General features: G+C 35.8%; 1 long non-coding RNA gene across 5 annotated transcripts in view; it reads left to right on the plus strand.

Annotated features, from left to right (window-relative positions):
- The window catches only part of LOC141379469 (uncharacterized), a 126,003-nt gene that overhangs the window by 105,006 nt on the left and 7,444 nt on the right, over positions 1–13,553 (plus strand). For 3 of the 5 annotated variants that reach the window (XR_012396216.1, XR_012396213.1, XR_012396212.1), the window contains one exon: positions 803–923. This is a non-coding gene — a long non-coding RNA (uncharacterized lncRNA). Of the gene's footprint in view, positions 1–802; positions 924–3,868; positions 3,978–13,553 lie in introns of all 5 variants that reach the window. The other 2 variants (XR_012396215.1, XR_012396214.1) reach the window with 1 other exon arrangement.

The raw sequence follows: 13,553 nt of genomic DNA on the forward strand, positions 1-13,553 counted from the left end.
GATTAAACTCATCCTGTAGGATTTATAAGCATTTTGAGAAACGAGGACGTCACCAATGTCCTCATATTTCACCTCCTTTTTGTAATACCCGTGTCATACCTATGTCATTATACAGATTTGTGTTCTGATATGTCACAGAAACACACACACACACACACACACACACACACACACACACACACACACACACACACACACACACACACACACACACACACACACACACACACACACACACACACACACACACACACTTACTCTAGGGACATCAGAGGCTTATTTTACACCTTGTAATGACATGGTGAAAATTTGTCCCACAGTGTGTTCTATCTTTTATTTTACAGTGTCACAAAAAACAGTGTTGCCTTTCATAATTTGGGTCTACATGAGCACAATATTACACTAAATTCAGAAACGAGAATAACAGCATGGAAGAAAAAAAAACTAAAAAGCTCCCTGTGTAAATAAGAAGTGAAACCGCAGGGCGTGCTGGACGCTGCCACACGCTCCTGCCGCTTCACCCCAAACATCAGCGTTGCACAAAACCGCTGGAATCGGGTCGCCGAAAACGCGTCCACATTTTATTGCATGCTCCGAGGACAAACCATCAGCCAATTGGCCGTATGACATGAAACAAGATAATCACACATTTCGGTCAACAGGCCATTGGAGTGAAATGGAAAAAAAAAAGGAGTTTAAGGGTCGGCTGTAATGCTGTTCGGGTTCCAGCAGTTTTCTTGGAAGTGTAGTAAATTTTTCTCGTGCGCTTGCTTTCTCATACTTTTCTCTTTTTGCTCCCCAGTGATCCATTATTTGACAGTGGATTCGGGCCGGGAGTCGGAGATTTGTCCCCCCTATTTTTTTTTTTTTTTGGGACAAAATGCTGGACGTTCCTGAACACAGCACTCAATGACTCGTGTCAGGTATGACTTATACACACATAACAGGACCGATTCGTCACTTTAGAGGCCGAATGTGAGGGAAAAGTGTGTGTTAAAATGAAATCTTACACTTTGCAGTGAGGATTCATTATTAGTTAATGTTTAACATTTACTAATGCATTATTAAAATCCACACTGTATTTTTTATTCATTAACAAACATGAATAAATACTGCAGGAAATGTAATGTTCTTTGTTTGTAAATGCATTAACTAATGCAACCTTATTGTAAAGTGTTGCTAAAACAAATGAAGCTTGCTTCTATGCAACTTTTTATGCTGATTTTTTTAGTAACACTTCAGTGTAAGGATTCTAAAGAATGTAACGGTCACACTTTACAATAAGGTTCATTAGTAAATGTTAACTAATGCATTTACTAACATGAACAAACAATGAACAACACATTTACTACTGTATTTGTTCTTGTTAGTTAACATTAGTTAATGAAAATACAGTAGTTCATTGTTAGTGCATGTTAACTCATGGTGCATTAACTAATGTTAACAAGCATGGACTTGGATGTTAATAATGCATTAGTAAATGTTCAATTATGATTAATAAATACTGTACATGTGTTGTTCATGATTAGTTCATGTTAGTAAATGAATTAACTAATGAACCTTATTGTAAAGTGTCACCAATGTAACCAAGGATCTGAGAATCCTTGTAGCAAACCTTTGTGTGTTTTGCTTCAAGAAAGCAACCATTCATTTATGTTTTCATTTGTTTCATTTATTCTTAATTTAATTATCTCATTAAATCATATGATGATAAGTCATTTATATAATCATCCTTGATTATTAGTATTATATTAGATTATTACTTTATAATTTCATTATTATCATTATTTGTCATTATATTATGTTTTTATATTTTATTATTACCATTTTCCTATAATTATTAGTTTATTATTATTTAATTTTTTCATGTGGTTATAATCATATGACTGTGTGGATTCAAGCAACACTTGTTTTCATGAGTAAGAGATAAGCGAATGCCTCCATTTCAAGGTCTGTATAATCAGCCTGATCTCACAAGGAAACGTAAGTATTTTACGTTTCGTCAGTTTAGTGGCTAATTCGTACGAATTCATACGAGTTGAGTCGTACGAAACTGTACAATTTTAAAAAGGAGGTGTGGCACCTAACCCCAACCGTCACTGGATGATAAGCAAATCGTACTAAATTCTACGAATTAGATTGTACGAAATCATACAAATTAGCCACTAAATCAAAAAGTTACGAATTGCCGTGACATTGCGTTGGTATAGTAACCATGAAATTACGTACGCAACTAAGGGTGCTTTCACACCTGTGAATCAATTCTTTTGTTCTGAAACAGGGATTAAAATTGTTACATTGTTGCTCTTTGTTCTTGGTGTGGTTCGCTTAACAAATGCCGTACAAGTATCGTTTATTATGTTCATGTTAGTGAATGAAAGCTGAATGTAAAGTGTGACCAAATGATTTAATTTTTCTATCCATCTCTCATTTTATATATTGGAATATTACAAACAAGAAACTTTAAATTTATTTTTAGCATGATATACAGAAGAGACCCTTTGATATGTTATTCAATGTGTATGTTAACAATATTAGATTAAATATTATTTTTAATATTTCCCAAGCACATATAATTAAACATATGTTTAATAACTAATATCTAGGCATTAATTTATTGTCTTTGCCATGATCAAAATAATTCCTTACATTTATATAGTGCTTTTTTGAGCACTCAAAGCGCTTTACACATGGGGGAAATCTCCTCATTCACCACCAGTAAGCAGCATCCACCCAGCCATTTTGCACCAGACCACACAGCACACACCAGCTGATAGGTGAGTGAGGAGATGTGATGGACAGACGCCAGTGGGCAAATTTGGCCAGGATGCCGGGGTGAAACTCCTACTCTTTTTTTGAAGGACATCCTGGGATTTTTAACGACCACAGAGAGTCAGGACCTCGGTTCAATATTTCATCCGAAAGACGGCGCTCACTGAGCAGTATAGGTTCCCCGTCACTATACTGGGGCATTAGGACCCACAAAGACCACAGGTTGGGCGCCCCCTGCTGGCCTCTCTAACACCGCCTCCGGCAGCAACCTAGCTTTCCCATGTGGTCTCCCATCCTGGTACTGACCGGGCGCAGCCCTGCTTAGCTTCAGTGGGCGACCATGTGAGAGTTGCAGAGAGCTAGCTGCCGGCAAAATGATGACAATACATATTTTACTTGTGATTTTGGTAGATACTAGTGTTCACCTTAAACTACAATTAAAAAGCTAAAATAGAATAAAATAATATTCCCAGAGATGGGTTGCAGCTGGAAGGGCATCCGCTGCGTAAAAAAAACTTGCTGGATAAGTTGGCGGTTCATTCCGCTGTGGCGACTTCGGATTAATAAAGGGACTTAACCGACAAGAATATGAATGAATGAGAAAAAAATAATTTCCTAAGGAGGCTAATAATGTTGACCCATAAAAATGTAATGATTATGTTTAATTAGAAGCTGCTTTTATTCATACCCAGACTCAGTACCCCTGTATACATTTCTGGAAAGCACCAAATACATCTCAGGAGCTATGTTTTTTTTTTTGGTCGTTTTTGTTTTCACGAATCCACCAGAGGCCGCTGTGTATGCTTTTTTTTAGATCTCTAATTTCTCTTGTGAGTGCCATTCGTGAATGCTGTTTTCCCATAAAACCACCAGAGGTCGCTGTTAACTGACTGACTGACTGAATGACTGACTAATCGACTGACCCACCCTCCTCCTCCTCCTTTAAACTCAACCTATAGTGTTTTCAAAAGTAATCTAGAAAAGAAAAAGCCGACTTTTTTGACCACATTTTCAGATTTTACCACATTCTCACCCTGTTATTTACTTGTTTATTTTGTTTTTGTCTTACCTGCTTTCGGGAATCATTCTTCACCAGAATCAAACCCCGTCATTGTGGTCAACTCCTCTCTGTGTCTCAAGTCCACCAACAAACGCAATGAGCCACTGGACAAACTGGTAACAGCAGGAAAGCCATCCACACGAAGGTAAGTGGTCAGATGGTAGCGTAAAAATGAACGGCTTTATACCACCACGTAGCGTTTAAAAGATGAAATGCAGCCATACGTTCCTCAGGCTACAAAATTTGCGCTCTCCAGAGATATATACAGGGCTACGTTTTCACAACAAGCCTATATTGTCTATTCCAGCCAAGCGAACAGAAATAAGACTTTGTTCAGAAGACAAAATGTAATAGCAAATATTATTAAAAGTCTCTAATCAGGCCTATTCAGTTGCAATCTGTGCAGAAAAGAGTCAGTTTGGTCTTGATAAACACTCCTGTTTCACTTCCACAGAAGAAAGAAAGTAATTCTGCTTCAGAATGACATGAAGGTTAATAAATGATCGCAACTTGTGTGTGTGTGTGTGTGTGTGTGTGTGTGTGTGTTTGTGTGTGTGCCTGTGTGCGTGTGTGTTTCTAGTTAGATTTCAGTTCCCCCCCCCCCAAGATAAACCCATTTACAGAATTTATGACAAAGACCACAAAGAAGCGATTCAGTGTGATGCATGGAAAAATAAAAATAGTTAAGATATTAAACCTGGTAATATATTTTCCCTGCGAGATGTTCTTCATTCAGCGTGCAGCTCCATAAAATTACAAAGAAGGGAAAATCCTCTTCATCACGGGCCGATGAATCAGGGCTTTCACTGCCGGTGGACACCGACGCGCATATTCTGTTACCGCACATATCATTTGCTGGATTTTAAAAGCAACATGTTGGGTTTCAGTTCCATGCTGGTTTGCAGAGACGAATCAATCTTTCGTTTGCAGGCTTTAACTGACATGCTTTTGAAGGAGGTTTTGTTATATCGCACCCTCCCTTAAAGGGGTCGTTCACCCCCAAAAAAAGTGCATCCTGTCATCGTTTATACACTCTTATGCTTCTGATTGCTCATGAACTTGCCGATGTTAATAATTTGCTCACCCTTTACAATAATTAGTACATGTATTTATTAGCATTGTGAACAATACTTGTACAGAATTGATTAATCATAGTTTAACATTTACTAATGCATTATTAACATCCAAATTCATGCTTGTTAACATTAGTTGATGCATGCAATTAGTTAACAATGAACAGCTGCGTTTTCATTAACTAACATGAAGAAAAACTGTAATAAATGTACATTGTTTGTTCTTGCTATTAAATGCATTAACCAATACAACCTTATCGTAAAGTGTTACCAATATTTTTGTATGTATTTTTTAAGTATACACATTTACAAGCCCCACAATCCTTACTGAAAATAGAACATAAAATAGTGTTCAAGCTGTCTAAATGCACACTGAAATGACCTGCTCAGGCTCAATGTAGATATGTTCCCAGAGCTAAGTTCTTGAGAACCAACAAATATGTACCTTGGGCCAGGGGCGGACTGGGACAAAAATTCAGCCCTGGCACTGTAGCCACACCAGCCCACATTACCACACCGACACAGCCCCAATCACAGACACGCACATTCACTACTTATATTGGTGTACAGATGGTGAAATAATATAAGCAGTACTACATGTAATAGATATTTAAACATTTATTTTATGTGACTGGAACAAAAACAACCCATTTATAACCAATGTATACATACAGTAAAAGATATTACTTATGATAGGAGTAACCTGTGAATGTGTATTACAAACACACACCTTTACACACGCATCTTTACACACAATTGGACATGCTACACTTTTTGCATACTTTTATTCACAAATAACTATATATGTAATTCTCTGCAGTGTTGTCGTTCTCTCCACCCCTACCTAAGGATTAATTACATACTGTAACCTGCGCATGTATTTAATGTTTTACTTTAGAGACTAGCTATGTGTTCAGAGTTCACTACAAATGCCAGTATTATGGCTATAGGTATAGTTTTTTTTTTTTGCATGTGAGACTACATTGCTACAGTAGCATACAGCAGTTTGTACACAATAAATCTCACATTGTAATGACAATTTAAAATGTACAGGAGTTCTACGCTAAGCTAACTGTTAAGCACAGTGTAGGTACCTATTAAAAACTGTCAGAAATATTGTGTATGGCGTCAATGTATGTTAGTGTAATGATTTAGAAGTATATTTTCTGTTTTCTTCTTACCTCCTCTTCGGCGCAACTGTCCTTCAATGCAGCGGATGAATTTAAACTTTTCAAGAATATTTCAGTTAACTTTATGCATTTGGCAGTATCTGATTTTAGAGCCTTTTTTTTTTTTTTTTTGCTTTTTCTGAGCTTTTTGGTAGCACTGTTCCTTTTTTTTACGGTCCATCTCTGACAATTAACTTGTGTTGCACTTACTGTTTGTTTGACATTCTTGCCAGATTTTGATTACGTTCGTGTAACCTCTGATTGGGTCTGCCCCCCTCAAATCACGGACTGGGCCAAATGCTTAACATTTACTATTATTGTTATTATTATTATTACTATTACTATTTTTACCATCATCATCGTCATCATAATATTCACGTCTTGCTTGAGATAAAAGCTGCGTGCATGTAAAAACAATACATATATATATATAAAAATAATAATAATAATAATATAAAAAAAAACCTGGCCGGCCCACATTTTAAAAAAATGGTCTGGCCCTTCTGGCATTTGTCAGAATTGCCAGATGGCCAGTCCGCCCCTGCCTTGGGCTACTGTACACTGTCTTGCAGTTTTTGTTTTCATAAATCCACTAGAGGGCACCATGTACATTTTTCCAACCCAAGCTCATTCTGAAAACGTACCCCTATATACATATCTGGAGAGCGCCAAATACATCCTAGGAGCTATGTTTTCTTGCAGTTTTTGTTTCTACGAATCCACCAGATTTCTCTCTTGAGTTCTATTCGCACCTGCTCTTCTCTTGTAAATCCACCAGAAGCCGCTGTCGTCTGACTGACTGACTGACTGACTGACTGACCTATCCCCCACCCACCTCCTTCCCTAAACTCAACCGACAGTTTTCATGAGCCCATTTTGCAATTTTGACAATTTCAAATACAGGGGCAGGGTCACTTTTTTTAACACGGGCTCATTGTGGATACGTACCCCTGTCTACATTTCTGGAGAACGCAAATTATGTTGTCAGGGGTATGTCTGGCTGCTTACCTTCGTAAGGACGGCTTTTCCGCTGTTACCAGTTTGCCCAGTAGCTGACTGCGTACGTTGACAGACTTGGGATGTGAAGTACAGTTGACCAAAATTAAAAAACATCAAGCTAAAAACATGGCGAGATCACGACGCACAATGGCTTTTCTTTTTCTGAAAACACTATTGGTTGGGTTTAGGGAACGGAGTGGGTGGGTCGTTCAGTCAGTTAGTTGACAGTAAGCTGGCTTGCTCGGCTGAAGTTGTGCCCTCTGGTTTATTTATGGGAGAAGAGGATGCGCAAGAGAAATTTGAGATCATCAAAAAGCATACACAGCGGCCTCTGGTGGATTTGCAAAAACTGCAAGCAGACATATCTCCGGTCACATATTTTGCTGTCCCAAAAATTGTAGACCTGGGTATGTATCCGCAATGAGCCTGGGTTAACTTTTTCTCATATGTGCCATTTCTCCTAAATCCACCAGAAGCCGCTGTGTACATTACTGTAAATATTAACAGTTTTTCTTGTGCCTGCCAGTTAGAGAAACTGGTTATGTTGTCACACACCCTCTTCTCTAAACCCGACCCATATTGTTTCCAAAGCAATGTAGAAGTGAAAAGCTGTCACGGCTGCATGCTTTTACACAGATCTCATGTGCTTTTTTGGGGTTTTGTTTTACCTTGTTTGTGGAACCGTCTTTCATCAGACTCGAACCCACACACACTTCCCATGAGACTTCACACACTGGCTTTACCTCCTTCAATTTAATACACAGTAATATAATATACTATAAAAGTTACGCATTATAGGAGACGGGACTGAAAGCATGGGCCTTTGAGAATAAATAACGGAGAAAATGGAAATGGGGAAAACTGATTGGCTGCTGTAATTTGGAGAAAATGGTAATGGGAAAAAGTGATTGGCCACCTTAAATTGGAGAAAATGGAGAGGGGGGAACTGATTGGCCCCTGTACAATGAAGAAAATGTAAATGGGGAAAATCAATTGGTCCCTGTAAAATGGAAAAAAATGGAGATGGGTAAAACCGATTGGTCGCCATAAAATGGATAAAATGTAAATGGGGAAAACTAAGTGGTCGCTGTAACATAGAAAAATGGAAATAGGGACAACTGATTGGCCAACTTAAATTGGAGAAAATGGAGAGGGGGAGACCGATTGGCCACTGTACAATGGAGAAAATGTAAATCAGGAAAAATGATTGGCTGTTGTAAAACGAAGAAAATGGAAATGGGGAAAACCGATTGATCATCGCAAAATGGAGAAAGTGGTGAAAAGCGATTACACGCCATAATTTGGAGAAAACGGTAATGGGAAAAAGCGATTGGCCACCTTAAATTGGAGAAAACAGAAAAGGGAAAACCGATTGTTCATTGTACAATGGAGAAAATTAAAATGGGAAAGTTAATTGGTCGCCATAAAATGGAAATGGGGAAAACCGATTGGCTGCTGTAATTTGGAGAAAATGGTAATAGGAAAAAGCGATTGGCCACCTTAAATTGGAGAAAATGGAGAGGGGGAGACCGATTGGCCACTGTACAATGGAGAAAATGTAAATCAGGAAAACTGATTGGCTGTTGTAAAACAGAGAAAATGGAAATGGGAAAACCGATTGATCATCACAAAATGGAGAAAGTGGTGAAAACCGATTGCCCGCCATAATTTGAAGAAAAAGGAAATGGGGAAAAATGATTGGTTGTCATAATTTGGAGAAAATGAAAAAGGGGAAACCAAATGGCTGTCGTAATTTGGAGAAAATGGAAAAGGGGACAACTAAGTGGTCGCTAAAGCATAGAAAAATGGAAATAGGGACAACTGAATGGCCATCTTAAATTGGAGAAAATGGAGAGGGGAAAACTGATTGGCCACTGTACAATGGAGAAAATGGAAATGGGAAAACCGATTGATCATCGCAAAATGGAGGAAGTGGTGAAAACCGATTGGTCGCCATAGTTTGAAGAAAAAGGGACTGGGGAAAACCGATTGGCCGCTTTATTTTAGAGAAAATGAAAAATGGGGAAAACTGATTGGTTGTCGTAATTTGGAGAAAATGGAAATGGGGAAAACTGATTCGCCGCCGTAAAATAGAGAATATGGAAATGGGGAAAACCAATTGGCTGCTGTAATTTGGAGAAAATGGAAATGGCAAAAGCAGATTAACCGGTAAACAAGAGAGGATGAAGGTGATTGGTTGACATTAGACAGACTCTACCCCATCTCTCGCCCACTTTCGTAACAATATGACCTCTCTCTGCTGTCAAAGTCTCCATGCATTAATCTAAAAAGATTAAACAAGATTAAAAAAATCTTGAATATTACTGTAAATTAAAAGTGGCCATGCATTGACCAAATTAATAAAAAAAATCATAAATATTATTAAAAAGTTATTCCACTCACAGAAGTAGATTTTCAGCTCAGAATATGTGAATGCGGATCTGATCTACCCTGTCTCTCGCCCACTTTCAGAGCAATATGACCCCACTGTTGTCACTTTTGGAGATTTATTAGGGCCACATGCATTGTGATGGTCCAGCAGACCTGCTCGTGACCCCCCTTTATGAGCTAATGCCCATAATGTCTGTAAGTCGGCCTGTGCAATTATACAGCCTGCGGACTGAAAGAGAGCTGTCATTAGGATGTGCTTAAGGACGAGTCTGGAAACGGGACAAATGGACTGCGATGCGTAAGACGAGCCGCGCCAGAAGGGCATAATTAGAGCGTTTTGTCCGACATTGTTGATATAAATATGACAAAAGGCCCTCCTGTTGCAGTGATTTACCCACAGGCCTCGGCTAATCATCATGTTCAACAGGTGCTGCGCAAATGCCAATGGCTGGAAACTGATACTGTGTTTCCTGCAAACTGACAAACGTGCTAATTAATCCTCGTCTTTTTTCCTTTTTTTCGCCACTCGTTGTTTTGCATCTGTTTGTAGCGTGTGAGGGCTCGCTGAAAGCTGCTTTCCTGCAGTTCACGCTGTGCTAATGCTTTTTTTTTAAAGAGTCATTTTAGGGCACGTCTACTTTTAAATGAGAGTTTTTGAATGTTGCATGGCATCAATTTTGAAAGAAAAAATAATTTGTGTATTAAAGTATTTATTATAATTAATTATATTAATTGATGGCGACACGGTGGCTCAGTGGTTAGGTCTGTCGCCTCACAGCAAGAAGGTCGCTTGTTTGAGTCCTGGCTGGGTCATTTGGCATTTCTATGTGGAGTTTGCATGTTTTCCTTGTGTTGGCGTGGGTTTTCTCTGGGTGCTCTGGTTTTCCCCACAGTCCAAACACATGCGCTATAGGGGAATTGATGAACTAAATTGCCTGTAGTGTGTGTGTGTGTGTGTGTGTGTGTGTGTGTGTGTGTGTGTGTGTGTGTGTGTGTGTGTGTGTGTGATAGAGAGTGAATGAGGGTGTATGGGTGTTTGCCAGTACTGGGTTGCAGCTGGAAGGGCATACACTACGTAAAACATATGCTGGAATAGTTGGTGGTTCATTCTGCTGTGGCGACCCCTGATAAATAGGGAAATAAGCAGCAGGAAAAATGAATAAAGTATTATATTAGTTTATATAAATTAATATTATATTGTATTTATATTATTTCCTACAGTATATTATGTTTTTTTGTGTGTGTTTGAAAAATGTGGAGTCATTTTAGGCCACATCTACTGTTTAAATGCGAATCTTTTAATGTTGCATGGCATTAATTAAAAAAAAAAATAATTGGTGTATTAACATATTAATTATGATAAATTATTTTATTATAATTAATTGTATTAATTAATATAAATGAAGTTTATATTGTTATATTATATTTATCTACTGGAAAACTCAGGTTAAGGTAACTCAAACCATTTGAGGAAACTGATTGCAACAAACCATTTAAGTTCAAAAACTGATCTTAATGAGTACTGTGAACTTAATCCATTTGAGTAAACCAAACAATTTGAGTACAGTAAAACCCAATAAATGAAGAGAACTCAAACCAACTGAGTACTGTAAAACCAGCCTGATCTCACGAGAAAACGTAAGTATTTTACGTTTTTCCAGTTTAGTGACTAATTCGTACGAATTCGTACAGTACAGTCGTTTGAAATTGTACGATTTTTAAAAGGAGGCGTGGCACCCAACCCCACCCCTAAACCCAACCGTCATTGGGGGATGAGCAAATCGTACTAAATTGTACGAAATAGATTGTACGAATTCATACGAATTAGCCACTAAATGAAAAAGTTACGAATTGCCGTGAGATTGTGTTGGTAAAACCCAGTAAGTTAAGTCAACTTAAACCATTTGAGGAAACCGATTGCTGCAAATCATTTGAGTTAAACTAATCTATATGTGTACTGTGAACTTACTCTTGTTCAAGTTGAAGTAATGAGGTATTTAAATAACCCATTACCTTCAACACTGAGTTCAAAACTCTTTTTAAAATGAATAGAATTAACTTTCAGTACATTTTGAGTGAACTACACTCATTTCATTTGATAAAGTTGTCTGTTGGAATTTAGAGTGTAATATTTCATTTTAGGGCACGTCTACTTTTATATAAGACTTTTTGATTCTTGCGTAGCCTAAATTTTAAAAAGAAAAAAACTTGTGTATTTATTATTTCATCATAACTAATTTTATTAGTTGATATATATGAGTTTAGATTATTAAATTCAATAAATATTCTTTCAAACATAAAAAAAATATTTGTTTATTAACATTTTTGTCAAAATTAAATACTGAAATATTTATTATAATTTATGATATTAATTGATATAAATTATGTTTATAATATTAATTCCATAAAAATAATATTTCAAACATAAACTTATTATAAGTATAATAAAGTATAAATTATAAATGTATAATGAAGAATGTTTTTTGGAACTATTTACTGTTTAGCGTTCTCTGACAATTTTGATGCATTTAATTTCTGAAATTATATCACCGTAAGTTTCTTCATGCAAATTATATGTTATCTAAAGCAAAAACAACTTTGTTTCAGAAAAATACAATAACCTGGAAGTTTATATGTGTCTGAATTTATATGTGAATCTAAATGGCGTTACTATGCAAAATTCTTATGGCTCTTTTTAATTCAACATTTGAACTCTGTGTTTTTCTATAGATATAATTATAATTATTTACAATATTTTTATTTTGTTGTAGGAGTGAAATAAATATATATATATATATATATATATATATATATATATATATATATATATATATATATATATATATATATAAACAGGCTTCTTTATTGCATGCTATTAAAAAACAACCAAAAACGAAAAAATAAACAGCTTTATTTTTAATAATGTTAACAAACACGAATAAATCCTAAATAAGCATAAATAAACATAGACTGTATTTTTAGTCAGAATTATTAGCCCCCCTTTTTATTTTTTGCCCCAATTTCTGTTTAACGTAGAGCAGATTAATTAGGCAAGTTATTGTATAATGATGGTTTGTTCTGTAGACTGTAGAAAATATATAGCTTAAAGAAGCTAATAATATTGACCTTAAAATTGTGTTAAAAAAATTAAAAACTTCTTTTATTCCAGCCGAAATAAAACAAATAAAACTCTCCAGACAAAAAATATTATCAGACATACTGTGAAATGTTCTTCCTCTGTTAAGAATCATTTGAGAAATATTTAAAATAGAAAAAATAAATAAATAAAAAGGTGGACAAATATTTCTGACTTCAACTATATATATATATATATATATATATATATATATATATATATATATATATATATATATATATATATGATAAAAAATAGTAACACATTACAATGAGGTTGTATTAGTTAATGTTAGTTAATGCATTTACTAGCATGAACAAACAATGAACAATACATTTATTTATTACTTATTACAGTATTTGTTCATGTTAGTTTATAAAAATAGAGTTGTTCATTGTTAGTTCATGTTAACTCGCAATGCATTAACAAGCAAAGATAAAAGCATCTGCTAAATGAATAAACGTGTAAAAAAAAGTCAAAAATGTAACCTGATTGTCAAGTGTGACTATTATTTGCACTAAACCCAACAGATCCTGATGAGCTGCAGATGCCGAACGCTGAGCTGCGGATGTCATTAATTAACCAAAAGCAAACAAAAACAAAAAAGACGCTATGTGATATGCACCTGTGCACTTCAGCCCTAACCAAAAACATCACACTTTACAATACAGTTTAATTAGTGATTGTTTTTACTTTTATTTATGTTTTTACTAACATGAGTCAATATTGAACAACACTTGTACAGCATATTAATAATACAGTATATTTTACAGTTTACTAACATATTATTAAGAACTAAAAGTTATTTTGATAACATTAATAATGCATTATTTATTTAGTTATTTAGAAAGTTAGTTAGTTAGTTAGTTAGTTAGTTAGTTAGTTAGTTAGTTAGTTAGTTAGTTAGTAAAACCAATGACCCGAACAATCAGATTTTGACTGTAATCTATAAT

The sequence above is a fragment of the Danio rerio genome, chromosome 20 (genome assembly GCF_049306965.1).
Source record: "Danio rerio strain Tuebingen ecotype United States chromosome 20, GRCz12tu, whole genome shotgun sequence".
Classification (NCBI taxonomy): domain Eukaryota; kingdom Metazoa; phylum Chordata; class Actinopteri; order Cypriniformes; family Danionidae; genus Danio; species Danio rerio.